Raw genomic sequence first — 17,856 nt, 5'->3', positions numbered from 1 at the left:
TTCCCTCCCCTGCCCTCCCCTCCCTTCTCTTCTACTCCCCTCCCATGTCCTCTCCTCCCCTTCCCTTCCCTTCCCTTTCCTTTCCCTCCACTTCCCTTTTTGATATGAGTGGATTGTCCTAGCCTTGAATTCCTTGGTTTAAGGTATTTTCCTTTCTTCAGTGTCCTGAATAGCTGAGACTGACTGTAGGCATGCACCCTAACCCATACTTGTTCTGTTACAGTAACACAAAATGAACTAAGACACCAGTATACAGTGGTACTTTGGTTCATGAGTGCTTTTCCTTGAATGCAGAAGTGTTTTGCAAAATTTTATTTTTGCTTGCAAACCCTACATCAAGTGACAAACACAAACACGACCATCTTTCTCCACCACACACAAATGTGGTCATCTTTTCCAAAATCATAGAATAAATTAAGTTTGTGAACCAAGATACCACTGTACACACATATCCAAAAAGTTTCAACTATTCCAGCAATTTCCTTTTCACATTTTTTTCTTTTCTACTCTAGAATCCAATATGATATTCACTGCATTTTGTCACTGTGGATCTTCACTATACTTTATTCATTGAGAACATTAGTTCAGAGAATGATCTTGTCAGAGTACAGGGAGGGAAAGGTGGTAATATTAGTGAAGGAAAAACTAATTTTATTTTTGGATTTTAAAACTCGGTTATTGTTTTTTACAACTCAGAAGCTAATAAATCAAATCTTCGGTCATGATTTGCATTTGGGCTTTAGGATACCTACCCTGTAAACAGCAAGAAAAGACGAGGTTGGTGGTGGGGCAGATAACCATATTAGTTAGTATTATACTTTCAATTATTATTCTGTCCAATGTTGTCCCATAAAAATGAATTGCCTCTTTCTATTAAGATGGATTTTTCCATTTAGGGAGTTTTTGATAGTTTCCCTAGTTTTCCTGAACATATAGTTCAGCCTCACAGAAGTCAGTCTCTGGAGGAAACATTCATTTCTTTATCCTTGTTTTGTCTTTCTTTTAATTCCTTTCCCACTACTGTATTATTGTAATTGAGACCAGAGAGCAAATAGTTTGAATTCGCTTTTGGAAAACTTTTTGGATAATTATATGATTCAGGTACAAAATCATTGATATTGCAGATAAACAAAATTTTGTAGGACTCTGGCAATAAATTAAATGGTTTCACACAGGCCTGGGTCTGAGAGACTTCTGAAGCTGAGATGAGGAACTTAATCCACCTGAAATATAGGATGTTTGGAGGTTTGCTGACTCCTACTGCAGAAAAACAATTTCCAGGGTGCATTAGGAAGAGGAACAGAATGGGTTTATTTACCCAAGATTTTAGTGTACTCTCAAGAGTGGAGTGCAGGCACTCAGAAAAATGAGATACAGTATAAGCGGGAGGTGGGTATATTTATTGGGCCTTGGGGATTTTTCAAGATGGATTATCTATCTAGAATGTGTATTCTCACTGTCTATCAGGTTATTTGTTTGGTGTGCTATGTCAGAATACAAACCACTTACATGTGTTTGAAGTTGAGATATGCTGGCAACTAATATTGCTGCCTCCTGGAGGATGAAGTGGCAATTTGCAGGTGAAAAGGGTAGGCCAGAGCCCAATTTAGAGCGTTACTGTGCCTTAAGACCTGTAGGAATTGTTTGAGTGAGTTTACTGGAGGGGAAAAAAGTTTGATTAACTTTTGTGTCCAGAAGCTGTAGTTTTTCTTAAAAGTACAATTATGAATCCTTATTTCCTTGTCTTCCTTTTGCCTATTTTTTGGTCTATCCTACGTCAGTCTTAATGTAGCTAAAAGCATCAATAGCAGCCTCAAGTTGCATGTAGCGAGTTAAGACTGTCTGTGCTTTGTGATTATCTCTGAAACTGAGTTTTAGAAGATGAACTCAGTTTATTAATTAGAGTTGATAACTTCTGAACTTTAAATCAGTTGCAGACTTGAGCATGACAACTTCATTACTTTTGAGAGACTTATTTTATAAAGCTAGCAACTTTATGACAATGAACTAAGGGACTTTTGTGCTGTTTTGGACAGTATTTTATTTCACATTGGGGAGATGTGTAAATATTTCACTGGTGGAATCACATAAAGTAATTATTCTTTTTCAAATGATAGCATAAACAATTGAATTCAGGTTCTAAAATTTACTCAACTAGCTCAGAACATGAGTTATTGCTGAGATTTACAAAATCTTTCCTTTGATAGACAAGTTATAGACAGGGAAAGTCTTTTCCATGAATTTATATAAAAATGAACTTTTCTCAAAAATATACAGGAAATACTTCTGTTTTGATAATAATGTAATCAGCTTTCTCACTCTGGGTTCTTGTTCTGAGGTGGTGAAGAAGGATGCAACAGAACAGCAAGCAATGGGGAATGACCCGGGTGTGGTTTATTATGAAGAACAGAAAAAACCCTCACTAGATGAGGAGGCAAAGACAAGGAATCCCCTGAATTTAGAAGCTTATATACAGCTCTGGGAGGGCAGACAAAAAGGCAAAGGACGTGCAAGAATGCAGGTTTGCTCCTGCTTGCCAATCTTCTTGTCATCACCGGATTTTATTAGTTCTTTGTTTTCTATAGCTCCAGCTTTCCTCAAGGCTTTTCCTACCTTGACTTCAGTTTACTCAGGCCCTTGTATTTTGTCCTTTTACCTCTTGGTCTCAATAAGAATGCAAACTACAGAATTAAAACTGAGCAATGGATGCAGACAACTTTGGTTAGGAAGCACACAAATAGGTCCTTAATAATATTAGTTGTAGAGCCATGTAAACTACAGTGAGATCTACCTGAGATCCATTGGCATGCTTCAGGTTAGAAACACTCTTAATATCAGAGTTAGCAAACCAAATGTCCTTCAACACATAAACAAGCAACATTTTGCATGTCATACAATGGGATTCTGCTCATTGGTACATTAAAAAGGAGTGAAACAGCAGCATGGATAAATACCAAAATAATTATTCACAGTGAAAAAGCCAAGAAAAAGTGAGTACATATTGCATGAATTGCATGATTCCTTTCACATAAAATACTAGAAAATGCAAAGGAACCTATCATGATCAAAAGCATCCCAGCAGATGCTGGAGGATGAGGTTGGAAAAGAGTGAGGATGAGGGGGGATGTGTACAAAAGAACCTGAGAAAAGGTTTGGAGGTGATTCGTATGTTCAATATCTTGTTCATCATCATGATGGTTCCATGTTTGCATGCATAAGTCAAAATTCATCAAATCGCACGCAGAAAGTATGTGTACTTTACTATATGTTAATATTGCCTTAACAAAACTGTTTTTTTAATGGAAAGAATAGATTGGGAGGGGATATCTGCAATACATCACTGATAAAAGACTGATATTCAGATATTATAAATTTTAAGTGTTCCTACAAATCAATAAGCAAAAGAGGTAACCCAATAGGGAGATGGGCAAATATCTGAAATGGAATATATATCTGACCACAGTAAAACCAAAGTAAAAACACAGGAGGGACTTAAATGGAGTTAAAGTATTCTGACACTCTTGAATTTCTCAGGAAGTGGTAAAAAGTGCACATTAATATTAGATTTAAATATGTTGAGTAAATATTATGATTTTTCAGAAAAAATCACTGAAAGATAAGAATGTATGACCAATAAGATGTTAGAGAAGGAAAATGTAATAAAAAAATACTTAATGAAAAAAATATATAAGCCAGGCATGATGGCTCTTACCTATAATTCCAGTACTAGGGGGCACGGAGGCAGGAGGATCACTACAAGTTCAAAGCCAGTCTGGGCTACATAGTGAGTTCAAGGCCAGCCTGAACTACATAGCGAGACCCTATCTCAAATCAATCAATCAAAAAGAGAAAGAAACTAGAACAGATGAGAGATTTTTACCTTTTTTTTTTATCTAAATCTGCAACAAACAATCTTTGCTTTAGAAAGTTAAGGGGTACAAGTGTAGCTATAGATATTTTCACATATTTGCCATTGTTCTGCATGACTTCTAGATCTTCCAAAGTGATTTGCTATTTTTTTTATTTATTGTGAAGCCTCTTCTGACAAATTCTTTCAGTATTTGCTTGTATGAAAATACTTGTTATGGTTTGGATCAAAACGTCCCCTAAAAGGCTTGTATGTTTAGAGGTGGGACTTTTGGAAGGTGATTAGATCATGGGGTCACTAACTTCATCAGTGAGTCCGTCTGGCAATGAGTTAAAAGCTGAATGTGCTCTTAGGAGGTGTGGCCTGGTGAGAAGCAGCAGGTCAATATGACCTTGACCTAAAAGGGTTTATTCTTGTCTCCGGCTCCTTCTCCAGTTGTTTCTGCTTTCTCTGCTTTTGGCTGCCATGAGGTGAGCAGCTGTCTTCTGCCACGCCATTTCTGCCTCGAAACCAGCCAACCATGGACTGAAACCCCTGAAGCCATGAGACAAAATGACCTTTTCTCCTTTAAACTGTGTATGTCTAGTATTTTGTTCCCGTGTTGAAAAGCTGACTGACTATACAGTATCTTTATCTTATATTCATCTAAAATTTTCATTGGGCATTCAATGGTACATTGACATTTACTTTCACTCCCTGTTTTTCAGAAGCAGTTTCATTGTCTTCTGACTTTCATCATTTATGTGGAGAAGTCAGCATTGCTTTTGGCTTTGCTAGTGATGTTTCCCCCCTTTGCCCACTTATTCTTTGTATTTTGCATTTGTTTATTTATTTTTTAATTTTTTGGTTTTTTTCCGGTACCAGGAATCAAACTCACGACCTCGTGCTTGCCAGGCAGGCGCTGTGCCGCTGAGCTAAATCCCCAGCCCCTTATTCTTTGTATTTTGAAAAAGTTGAAAACCAAAAAATTTGAAGCAATGCAGTGAAAGCCTATATATACTTTACCACTATTTAAGACCAATAATTAACATTTTTCATGTTTACCTTTTGTTCATTTTCATGTGTTTCAGATCTTTTGCCATAAAAGGCAGAGGACTAGAAATTTAGGTTTGCAGGTTGAGTTTCCTGAGAAACTGACTCCAAGTAGTCTGTTATACAGGATGTTTAGTAAAAGGTTTCTTTAGGATCAAAATCTATGAACAGGAGGGGAAATAAGAAAGAGCAGGAAAATACTTCATTTTAAGTGCACTATTTTGTTACTGCTGAAAGTGAAATCCAGTAACTTTTGAACTTAGGGACTCTAAAGTATGAGGAAAGAATTCTTGTTTCCCAAGTGACCTTTGACTCATAGGGCTAATTTGGAAAGCAAAATCATCATGGAATTAAAATGCTCAATAAAATATTCAATAATGAGCTGTTTATAACATTTAACCTCACTCAGAAACTCCATCTGTCCTAATCTATGTGGCCCACAGCTCTGCCAATTGTTTTTGATTTAGAGGTTCTCTATTTAACCAAGTGATTTAAATATGGAAAAAATCTGAGGGTATTAGTTTTCTATTGCTGCATGACATTATCTCCTACTACAGAAGCTTCAAACAGCATGCATTTATTATCTCAGTTTCTGTGGGGCAAGGAATCCTGGCGTGGTTTAACAGAGGTGTTCAGGGTCTCATGAGTGTCATACATCTATAATCATAGTGTTAGTTTGGACTGTGATTGTTATGAGACTTGGGAGACTTCTTATGAACTCACTAGTTGTTGGTAGGATTCAGTTCCTTATGATTATGAGAAAAAAACTTCCCAATTTCCAGCTCGCTTTCAGCAGGGATAGTTCTCAGGTCCTAGAGGTTACCCCAGGTCCTTGCTACATGACTCCTCCATAGACTGTTTCCACATGGTTAAGTTCTTCATCCACACCAAACTGAGGATCTCAGTTCAGTCTGCTACAGCTGAGTCCTATATGACAAAACATAATTATAGGAGCGACTGTCTCATCACAGTTCCCTTCCTCATGCAAGAGGAGTATAGTATATCCTGTATACAGGGGATAGAAATCTTAGGGGCTGCTATAGAACTCTACACACTACAGCAAGATTTCATTGGACAATTCATTGTCCTGACCCTGACACTGATAAAAATGATGTTTGGAGAGCTGCTCGGTTCCTAGTCGCAGCCACTGGAAAATAGATAGTCCAGTTACCAAATGAAAACAAACCAGACAAAAATGATAGCATTTTAAAAAGAGAGTGATTTGACTATCATATGATTAACAGAAACTATTGGGATAAAAATAGTGCCTTATTTTTATTTTAAAAAATGCTCAGGTACTCAGTCCTGAAATGAAGGAGGTCATGTGAGCACCATAAAACTTGTTAGAGAAATTTTGTCTAACTATAATCAAAAGTTCATTTTTTGTCCTACTAATTAGAGGATAATTATAGTTAAAATAAATAGAAGTAATTTTGGTTTTTAAAAAATTTAGTTTTGTGAGATAAAATCATACCCCACCCTTTTTACTATGAAATTTTGGTGTCCCTTTTAAATTGCTTTATGTGGCTTTAAATTGGGAACAATTTCCCTGGGGTAATAAATGCCTGCACTTGAAAAATGCATGATGTGAGGGAGATGATCCAGTTTGGTGTATCATATTCAGGGACTTTTGCCATATAATGGTTAGCTATCACTCAAAGATGCCACCCAGTTAAGCTTTATTTGAGGAAGATTACATGCATTCCTACTTCCATAACCATAGGTATTAGCTTAGCTGGCAGGACTGAGCATTATATTACTCTTCTAGCCACAGTCTTAATTTTTCCCAGGAATGATGTTTGAAATTATTTATAAACAGTTAGGCATGGGAACTGACCAATCAGAATGGACGTCTTCCAAAAAACAAATGGTAGGGCCTTAGTGCAGCACCTCAGGTAAAGACCACCTAGTTTTGGTTATTTCATTTCACTCTAAGGCAGTGTCATATTGCATAAATGATTTTTGCTGAATCAGTCACACTAATCAAAGGGAGAGGGTAACTTCCTTGTCAAACCACTTGCAAATCCAAAAGTAAGTACTTGAGCATTTGAAAAGACGACAAAAACTCTCCCACAATCCCAAACGATCTCCTTTCTCAGGATGACATTCCCAGAAGGAGAAATGAATAGCTAGGAATGTGGTAAGGCTTTTGCTCCATTTGCACTGTAGGATATTGCTCATGGAATATACTAGACAAAAACTCAAGCTATTACCATCTTTTGTCTTTACAAAGGAGGTAGAGAGAAGAAGAAGTTTGTACAATACTTTGTGGACGCCTGCTTTAAACACTACTTACTACTAAGAAGGGGGCTCTTTGACTTTGGGGATATTTTCAAGGTAATATTAGACAAGTGCCAGGTCTGAAGGCCAGGCAAGTCATGACTCTCAGAGTTTGTGCCTCTTCATTTTTTGCAGTGGGTCTCGCGCTTGACTCGCCCTTGTCCTGTTCTTGCTTTAGGCCCTTTACCATAGGTTGAGAACTCTTGCTTCTCTTTTTCTTGGGGACACAGATTATTGAAATACTGTGAACATTCACTTGTTCAGATGTATTTTCAATCTTCTTGTTCCTATTCATTTCTACTTACATTGTAAAAGAGTGTATTTCTTAAAATATATAAACACTATGTAACCGTATATTTGTAAAATAACTCCCCAAATGCAGAAGGATAAAGAGGAAGAAAAGGAAGGTCTGCAGTTAGAGCTTCTGGTTATCCACTTCCACTCCTTTCTCCAGGGATAATTTTGCTGTTTCTTGGCCCTCCCTCACTCATTTTGGTGCATTAATGTACACACAGATGCACACTTGTCTACAGTGTGACAGTTTAGGTAAAGGAGGCCTATTGTGTTCATTAAAAAAGAAAAATATGCTCTGTAAATTTCCACTTTGTCTCTCAGTGTGCTTTAGAAAGTTTTCCAATGAAAGGACCTACATCAAGTGCTATATAACAGTGGGTTCACCATAGCAATCATGCTAACATGAATTGAGTACCTGTTATGCGTCAATGTTCAGACTCATCAAGGATGGAATCTCTTTTAATTTCCATACAAAGAAGACAGTTTCACATTTGGAAGAAACTGAGTCACTGAGAAGCCGAGTAACTTAGTCAGAACCACTTAGCTACAAACCAGCATGTTAGTTCTGAAGGCTTTGTTCTAACCATTATACTTTATTCCTTGTATAAATATGCCACTTTATTTATTCAAAGATACTCAGGATTCACTATTTTTTATTATGAGTAACATTGTATTGGCAGTCCTTGTTTAAAAAGCCTTTACGTCTCTGGACAAAACAGGGGATAGAGCCCTAAAAATGCATCACCTGGCTCACGATGTGCATTTCAAAATGTGATAGTTTAAGTAAGACGTGATCTGTCACATTAGTTGCTACTTGTCCTGACCATGACCAAATTCAGAGCATAATATCACAGTTTTATCTGTGGCCCTTGAGAAATATCTGAGTCCTCCAAATCAGTTTATCCTTTTGTAACATGACCTCATCCTTGGTTTCTCAGACCCTATGAAAATTTTCCCTGCTCTGTCTGCAAAGAGGAGTTGGTTAGTCCACATGTTGCTGTGCTCCAAATACTGTTTATTTCATTTGCAGCTGATTAGAAGGGTAAGGAGGTCCTACTTCCCAGTGTAAATTAAGTGGGGATTTGAGCTTCATCTCCCTGGCACCTGCTCAGATCTACTTGGTTAGTTGGACTCTCACAGTATTCTTGGTTATGATTACTCATGTGGTTACAAGAATAAAACTCATATTCTGTGCCTTATTGTGTTTATTCAAGTGTTTCATCAGTCTACATCTTAAAAATTTTAAACTCATTTTACTTTTACTAACCTTGCTACTTTTCTCCCTTCCACTGTAATGTAGTCACTTTTCAATAGCACTGAACACTCAACGTAAATGTCATTTGTTGAAGGCCTCCCTTTCTTGAGAACTATGTGAGAGATCCTCACTGGGGCATATAAATGAGGAAATTTTTATAAGGGTCTGACATGACATCTTTCACAAAAGACAATTTGAGCTTCTAGACTGTGCTTGTTGGTAGACTTACAGTCTGGCTCATTGGAAAATATTCTTTCTGCTTACAGCTCAACACAGTCTAAGCTCTGTTTGGTCTTTAATAAATACTTCATATTGCGTTTTGTTCTTTGTCCCTTAGGTAAAATGGATGGTGGAAAGTCTAAATCAGGCATTTAAGAAAAATTCGGTTATAAGTCTTTCACTTTTACATACACAGCTTTCTCAGACAAGTATATTTCCCCACCTTCATTTTAACCCTTCGTTGTCCATTTAAGTAATAATATTTCTTCCCTCCCATGAAGACAGAAATTAATTTAAAAGTCTTATCAGTGAGTTAAAGTCAATTCCTTAAGGATAACTCTGACCTCTTTGTAGATTCTTGAGTTCCCCCTGCTGTGTGAGACAAGGGGGTCATGAAGACGGGTCTTTCCCCTTTTTTGGGTACCAGGAATCGAACTCAGGACCTTGGGCTTGCCAGGCAGGCCCTGTGCTGCTGAGATATATCCCTGACCACTTGGTCTTCCCCCTTAAAGGGGGAGGTTGCTTGTGAGCACAGGAACAAAGTGTGTTGCACTGGATGTGAGCCATCAGTACAGATGGAGCTAAATGGAATCAAGGGCTCTCCAGAAAGTAGTACCTGCTCTTATTACGGAGTCTGCCATCACACAGAATAAAACATAAAGGCATTTCACACTCTCGAATATGCCTCAGAGCCAGGTGTGGCACATGCTTGTAATCCCAGTACTCTGGGAGGGTGAAGCAGTAGGATTGTAAATTTGAGCCCAGCCTGGAAAATTTAACAACTTATCAAGACCCTGTCTCAAAAGTTAAAAGAAATGAAAGGGCTAGAGATGTGGCTCAGTGCAAAGGCTTTCAGTTTCTCAAGTACTGAATATCTTCAGTGCTGAAAAAGGTCTGTAAATTTACTACACCTCTGGTGGTCTTCTTTTTGGTAGGAGAATATCCAAGATTAAGTAAACAAAGCACTGAGGTAGATTGCTAGTAGACAATAAACTAAAGGGGACAAATGAAAGTTCTTGCTTTTATTAGTTATATTGAAGGCACATGTTCTGTTTCTTATTAAAATATGATGTCCCAGTAGAAGCATTTATGGCCAGAATATTGCTAGATAAAATACTAATAAAAAGTTTCTATTTGAATGAAGTTTTTCACCTTATATTTTCTTATACTTTCAGTCATAGCTAGGTCAAATTAGTTGGAAAGGGTGAAAGTTGTATAGCGTTTAATTTCTGCTTAAATTTCAGATATCACCCTTTTCACTGATAATTAAAACATTATCATTAAGAGTCTAGACTTTGAAATTATGGTTACTGAGAGCTCCCAATTTCCACAGAAATAAGCAAATGTCTTAGTAGAAGATAACATCACCATCCTTTTCCTTCTCATCACTATGACAGCCCATTCTTACTGAAGAGAAGAGCATTTTGATTTGTAAGCATCTATGAATTTTCATAGCTCTTCCTTACAGTTCCATATGTTCTAAAAATGCATGGAAATTTCCACAGGTGAGGCTAACCCTGCCCATCGCTTTGATGTAATGCACGAGCAAACTTTGTAGAAACTTTTTTCTTTTTCTTTCTTTCTTTCTTTCTTTCTTTCTTTCTTTCTTTCTTTCTTTCTTTCTTTCTTTCTTTCTTTCTTTTCTTTCTTTCTTTCTTTCTACAGACTCCACAGTCAGAAAAGGATCAGATCCCACTTCCTTGTGGGATGTGATTCCATGGAAGGAAGCTACAACACGTCTCTTGCCGTATACTGACATCATGAGTGATGCCAATCATATTCACCATTCACTGTTAGTATCTAGCTCCCAAATAAAGCTAAATCAAAGAGCTGCCTGAATAATTCTAAAGCCATCATGAGAATTTCTTTGAAGTTATTGCTGCATATTTATAAATAAAATATATTTTTCCTAAGTTGCCTCTGGAAAGTATTATCAAATAGGGAAGGAACTTGTTTGAGACAAATTCCTCTGTGCAGGAGAACATATTCAAACCTCTTAAATTCTGAATTGGAAATGTTTTCTAGGATAAGGCCTATCTAAAGAGAGATAAGAAAATTCCTTAGTTCATTTAAGTGTGAAATGTGATGGAATTATTGCTTTGACTATGTTTTGAAAAATTTGGGGGAGGGTTTAACACACACATGGAGCTGGCTTATTTGTTTATTTTTGAAATGGTGTCTATGCTACAGTAAAATATCCTGAGCCACATATAAAGATCATCTTCCACCTCCTGCAGCATATCATTGCCTGCAGCACCATTCTACATTTGAGACAGTTTAGTTGCTGCCCTAACATTCACTCTTCTGATCCCAAGTTCCTCTTGACAGCTGCTGCCCAGGCAAGCCCTGAGACCATGAGGGTAGCCACTGAACTCTGTAGTTCTATCTTTATATAATAGCACAAATCTGGAGCCAGGCTATAATTTTCCACACTCCTTTGAACCCTGAATATTGAACTTCTGGTTTGGGGATCCAGGTTTAGAAATGGTTAATTCTCCCAGTCCTTGATCTATGTATGGGTCATTTTCTTTTAATATACAAGCTTGACTCTAGCAGACATCAGAAAAATTATAGCAAGCATATGTTCAGAAAAGGAAAAAGGACCAAGGAGCTTGAATATGTAATCTCATACAACTAGAGAGCCAAATCTACTTCAATACTCTCCTGAAGTAAATCTGATGGTTTTAAATTTCATCTTCTGTCTCAGACGTTGTATATTTATGCTTCTTTCTGTTTGTATTGATAATTGATAATTGATTTCCAATTGTGTTTAAAAAGTGATTAAGTTATAAGCCACTGGATGTCACTCTTAAGCTGTGCAAATGTAGTTAGCCACAGGAGAGATTCTTAATAGTGCATTGGAAGTAGGAACTTGGAAGATATAGCCACGGGTGGAGACCATTTGAACTGTTTGGATAGGAGCATTTGCACTGTCAGTGAACTGTGGTAGAATTTGCCTTTGGGTTCCTTTATATTTTCTCTAGATTCATTTCCCAAAGGTTGTTAGGCTGAACTAATAATCAGGTAAGGAGCAGAGCTCCGCCAAAGAGAATTGCAGCCATCCTCAGCATCAGTGAGGATCTGAGCTTCTTTATAGATCAGAACAGCTGAGTTTATGTCAGGAAAATCAGTGAGACAAGCTTCTCCAGGAGAATCAATGGCACACCATCTGTCCCAGCTGAGTGTTACAAGTTGACCATTAGTTAATCTACCATACACCTTGTCATAGTTCTCATCATCAGAGTCCATATGACAATCATATGATGCCTTCAGAGGTCTGGACCAGCTGTGCAATGGCACCTTGGTGATCTGCGTATCTAATCTGTGGAAATTCTTCCCCCAAGCTCTTAGGTTTTGGCATCAGGAAATCTTTCTCAATTTCCCAGTCCTGAGTGGTAGCTGTTCCCCACAGTACCTGTGCTAGAGTTCCTCAGTGATTCTCTTTGCTCTTTCAGCCTTGCTACCTCTGTGTAACTGATCCTCTGGGTTAAACCACCTCTACCCGAAACAGTGCATCATTTGTGTTTCCTGATTTCCAGATAGGAGCTTGACTGCAGTAAGCATGAGAAGAGAGACATGGACATTCTCTTTCCTCATTCAGTTTTGATCTTATATAGTTGTCATAATTGAGACATCTTGTAACACTGAATGAGATTCTAATGTTTATGTGCCTATTTCTCAAACAATATAGGCATGATAACAAGTCAACTGATGCTTGATCCAAAATATAAAGCTGAATACAAATAAAGGATCTAGTGACACACTGGCTTGTTCCTACGATGGAGGGAGCTTAGTCTTGGTCAGTTATGGACTCATTGCTTTTTCCTGAGAGATTTTAAGGATGATTTGGCCATTGGACAATTTTTTCTTTCATGCTGACTTCAGAAACTGAGCTTTACATATGCCTCATTGCATAATCATGCAAAAGTAAGACAATAATTCTTGCTTTCAGAAACTTTCAATCTATTAGGAGAAGTAAGGTATGTACAAACAGTGAAACAATGGATGGCAACATGTGGTAAGGACAAAGCTCACAATGACAAATCCATTTGTCACTTACTAGCACTCAGACTTCATGAAATAAGCTGAAAGAGAAGGAAAACAGACACTATGCTACACTGGTTCTGCTGGGGATTTTATTTATTTGGACATTATTAATATTATTGCAGGTTGAATATCCTTTGCCTGAAAGGTTTGGAACGAGAAGTATTTAAGATGTCAGAGTATTTCAGATTTCAGAATATTTGCATGGATTTTACTAGTTTGAGCATCACAAAAACACAAGGTGCTCTAAAAATTTTTGAGAGTCTCATTTTCACTCAAAATATTCCAGATTTTGGTACATTTCAGATTTTAGGTTTTTAGGTTAGGGATGCTCAACTTGTATTCAGTATTAAAGCACTGCTTAGAAAAAGAGTCTTTCCCAGTGAGTTCTTTATCTTCTGATATATCCGTAATATTTTATGGTACTTTTCCCAGCAATCATGGAGAACACCTATTTATTTTTTTTCCAGGCCTCTCAGTGACACAGTCTTTAAAGGTTTAATAGACCAGGGTTAATTCTTCATTTTGTGCAGTGTTTTTTCATCCATGTGTTTGTTTTCCTTCCTCTAGAAAAAAAAAATGTGACTATATGCCCTGGTTCCATTTTCTATCAGCCCTGAACCTTCATGTCTCACTCCTGGAGTCAATGAAATAATCATTACCCATTTAGCACATAACATCAGGATTAGGAAAAAAAAAAAAAAAGAAAGAAAGAAAGAAACCTTCCAGTAATAGTGCTGTGGCCATCAGTCCAAAGCAGGCTTTTGAATCTCAGTATATTTTCATCCTCTTACCAGGTCATTTGTCTTTGAAGGTGGTGATACACCAGCGTGAGAGCTGACCTCATGATGAGGAACATCTTCACAAGTTCTCATTTAAAGAAGTGGTTTTTGAAGAATAAGGAAGTGATGGGGGAGATTCTCAGTCAATTCTTTTCTGCAACTATTAAATCTTTAGGGATTTAGCAGTTTTTCAAGATATATTTGCCTAAAATTCTTCAGAGAGTCACTTAAAAGAGAAGAGCTACAAGAAAAAAAAGATAGATTTGAAGCAAAATAGGATATTTGTTGCCCTTTTTTTCTCCATGATTTGAGCTTACTTGAACAGTTTTTGTCCTGCTTAGAGATTTAGCCTGAGAAAATCGCCCCCCCCCCGATTTTGAGTAGTGATGGAAGAATAGAACAAATTTTCCCTGAAAATGCTCCTCCTATTACTTTGAATTATATCAAAGAATACTCCATGAATAATTCTTTGTATTTATTTCTCTTTTTATGGCAACTCATTCCAGATGAATGTAACAATTTGATAGGCATTAATACAATGGAAGTAATAAACTTATTTCAAATGGGTTTTATTTTACCCTAAAACAAGATATCTATGTAACTATTACTTGCTGAGCAGAATGTAAAGCTTTTTACAAATGCAGGATCTAATGAGATACCGATATGTTTTGAATATTGGTCCATGAGATTACTGGAAGAATTTGGCTGCCTTACCACATGACGTTATAGACAAGCCTCAGTAAGGACTAATACAATTCATACACACCTTAATGGGAACCTCCTGCCTCTGACTCACAGCAAGAAATGAAGCCAAAGACTTTAGTCTGTAGTACTTGCTCGAGTTCCTAGATTTAAATCTGGAGTCATATTTACTTTGGTTTTATTTTCTGAAGTGGGTGATATCAGGGTGGTCGTGAATCCAGGGCCAGTTAGGGGATGCTCTACCTTTCAAAAGAGATCAATGAGAGAGATTTTCAGAAAGCAAGCCAGGAGAGACTTTATTTTCAAATAGAAATACATGAGCAAGAACCTACAGGGAGAATGCCAGTGGAGAAATTTAGCTTTTATTAATCAGCCATCCATCCAGGATCTGCCAAGATGGCAAGTACTAAGTTCCACAAACAAAACAAAAGAAAAAAAAGAAGAAAAATGATGAAGTTAAATCTTAGCTTGGTACACCTTTAAATCATAAGAGTTTCTAAAAATCCCAAACTTGTAGTCAATTAAATAAAAATGTAAAATTGGCTGTTGTCATTTTGGGTCAGGGAACTGCTTGATGGACTAGTTATTTTGCTATTTTGAAATATGAAGCAGGAGGAATGTTTAATGCTAGTAATATCCATATAATGTGATTAAATTGCTTTGGGACAATGAAATTAATTTTTTTTATCCCCACAACTGATTGTGTTAAAGGTAATTTGATCCACAGTGATAAAGCTGAATTCTGTTTTTGAGACGAGTTTCATGGTTGGTATAATGATGATTATTTGAGTTGTGAAAACACAGTTTTAGTCGCTGTGACCTAAGCAACACAGGTGGTTGGGGCAATTCTCCAAGTATTCTAATTCAGAGAAAACATTGGCTTTTCTGGAAATTACCTGGGTCATTGGACATGTGTTTTGCTTGAACTAGTTTGATAATTTTTCCAATCCTCTTCTTTGCCAGAGACACAACCTACAATGTCTGGACACAAAACATAAAGTATAGAAGGAGTTTTTTTTTTTTTCCTACAAGGCTTAAGTAGGCTTTTTCTGAGCTGGCAGGTGCAGTTTTACCTAATAGTAGAAAATCTATTTTTGGTCTAGGTCCATATTGCATTGGGAGTGCAGCTGAGTGAAACAACAGAGATCTGTAACTCACTAAGCCAGGAGGCAGACTACTACTACATTAGCTTTGCCATCAAGCTTATAGTAATAGGCTCTTCAACAATGGTTTTCACTATATTTGCCACTAACACTAATAATTGCAATTCTAATTATATGGAAAAATCAGTTTTCTAAAGAAAGCTATTTGTATTATTATAGAGGCAATTTCAAACTTAAATGTCAAGAAAAGAGGGGGTGTAAGTAACATGGAGTGGTGGGAATTATGGTGAATTGGAACATTCATGTCCCACTTAAAGATGACATCTATTATTCCTCTTCAGCCAACTGACACTATAATCAAATATCACCCCAGTGTTGGTGTTCATAATTGGGTAAAGTTATTCTATTGATATCAACCCAGTGTTGCCAGGCTTTTCCTTCCTCAATAATAGTAAGAAATCTAGGTCTTTATATAAAATTTCTCAGTGTTTATATAATGGCAACCTTTTGGAGTTTGAGGGATCTAATTAATAACACCCCCTTTCTTTTCTTTCTTTTCCTCTTGCATTTATTACCAATTGAGAAGTGACACAGAAATAAGACAGATGGAGATCAAGATGTCAACATTATCACTGGTAAAGCTGATTGGAAAAGGCTGGAATCTGCAGGCAAATATATTTTCTAATTACCACTCTCAGAAGAAATCATGGCTATGCCGAACTTCCACATAAGGGGGGAAAGAAGTGGAAAAGAGACGGATCATAGTGCTTGTAGATTGTTAATAGAATAACTTTACCCAATTATGAAGTGAGGATCAATGAATATCAGAACTAATATTCTACCCACCAGGGAGATAAAATGGAGAGCTTTTAGCCTGCAAATTTCTCCACTGCTATGTGAAAGTGTAAGGATGAAAGCCAGAGGAAAGGGAGTTCTACCTCCATAGCAACGTGTTCATTTACAAAAATGCTGTGCAGGACAAACACAAATAGTTTCAGCCTGAAGATGCCCAATTTTCAACCTCTGGTCTATAGCTATTATTTTAAACTTTGTCAGTTATTGCAATTTTTTTTTAGTGCTAATTTATTTTAGGACTTCAAGCATCTCAGTAAAACTATTACAAGCATAAATACTAAAAATATTATTGAAATTCTCCACTTTATGGAAATTGAGCATGTAACAAAATAGCTTTTGATAATTTTGCATAATAGTTGAATAATTGACCTTTCCTGCATAAGATAGGCTTTTCTGACTATGTATTTGGAACAATTTCTGTGGATATCCAACACTGCTTTGTTTAACTGATCCTGTAAACAGAAAGCTGAGGCTCACTGCTTGTAGCCCTACTTCTCACTCCACACTTCTCTCGCATGGAGGCTGTAGTTTCCCATCCACTAATATTGTCACCTTCCAATTCTTTTTCTTACCGTTGCCTTTCAACATCTGCAGTTGTTTTCCTAGTGATGATTGGGGTTCTTCGATGATTCCATTTCTTCCGCCCTTTTCCACCTCAGTCATCCTTCCCTGAAACGCACTGAGTAAACACTCCACCAATGTCAACAGCAGAGAGACTCCTACACTGATTCTCCCATACAGCTTGATCCAGACTCTTGCACAGGAAATTATATTCAGATTTTTTCCATTCTTGATGGTTCTGGAAGTTGTTATTATTAAATACAGTTTGTAACAAGGAGACCGTTGGCTGAGGTAGTGATATTTGCCATAGCAAAGTAAGGCTTGTTCTCCTAGCTTGGAACTGTAAATGGGTTTCTTACATAGCAAAGAGAGTAAACAAAGTCGTTTTTGAAGGAAGTATATTAAGATGCCTCCTAACATGATAGAATCTCTAGAAGTGCTTTAAAATCTAGATTTCACTTCAGAAAAAAAAAAATTCTCCTAAAATCAAAAAAACTAAAACATGATGAAAATTTCATTGTAGTGGTTGTCTGGGGCATTTTTGATGTATGGCCCTCATTTGCTTTGCTGTGGTTTATTTTTGGCTATTTTTTAGGCAAATTACACCCATGTATAAAAACAACAATACTTTTCTTACATACCATCCCTGGAATTTCCTCATCTGCAGCTTTCTCCCACCAACATTCAAGAGATCCCTAAAGGGTCAACCCAAGGGGGCACTACATAGGACACTGGAATTTATGCCTGGTGATGTCCTTTTTTGTTCAGAGTTGACCCTGTTGGATAGATTTACTATCTGTGTGGAGGGGCCTGGGGAAAAATATCTCAGCTCAGACTTCCTTAGCCTGCTCAACAATAGGC

Source organism: Chinchilla lanigera, unplaced genomic scaffold, assembly GCF_000276665.1.
Source record: "Chinchilla lanigera isolate Chin_1 unplaced genomic scaffold, ChiLan1.0 scaffold00007, whole genome shotgun sequence".
Classification (NCBI taxonomy): Eukaryota; Metazoa; Chordata; class Mammalia; order Rodentia; family Chinchillidae; genus Chinchilla; species Chinchilla lanigera.
The sequence above is the reverse complement of the archived record's forward strand: the minus strand, read 5'-3'. Positions refer to the sequence as shown.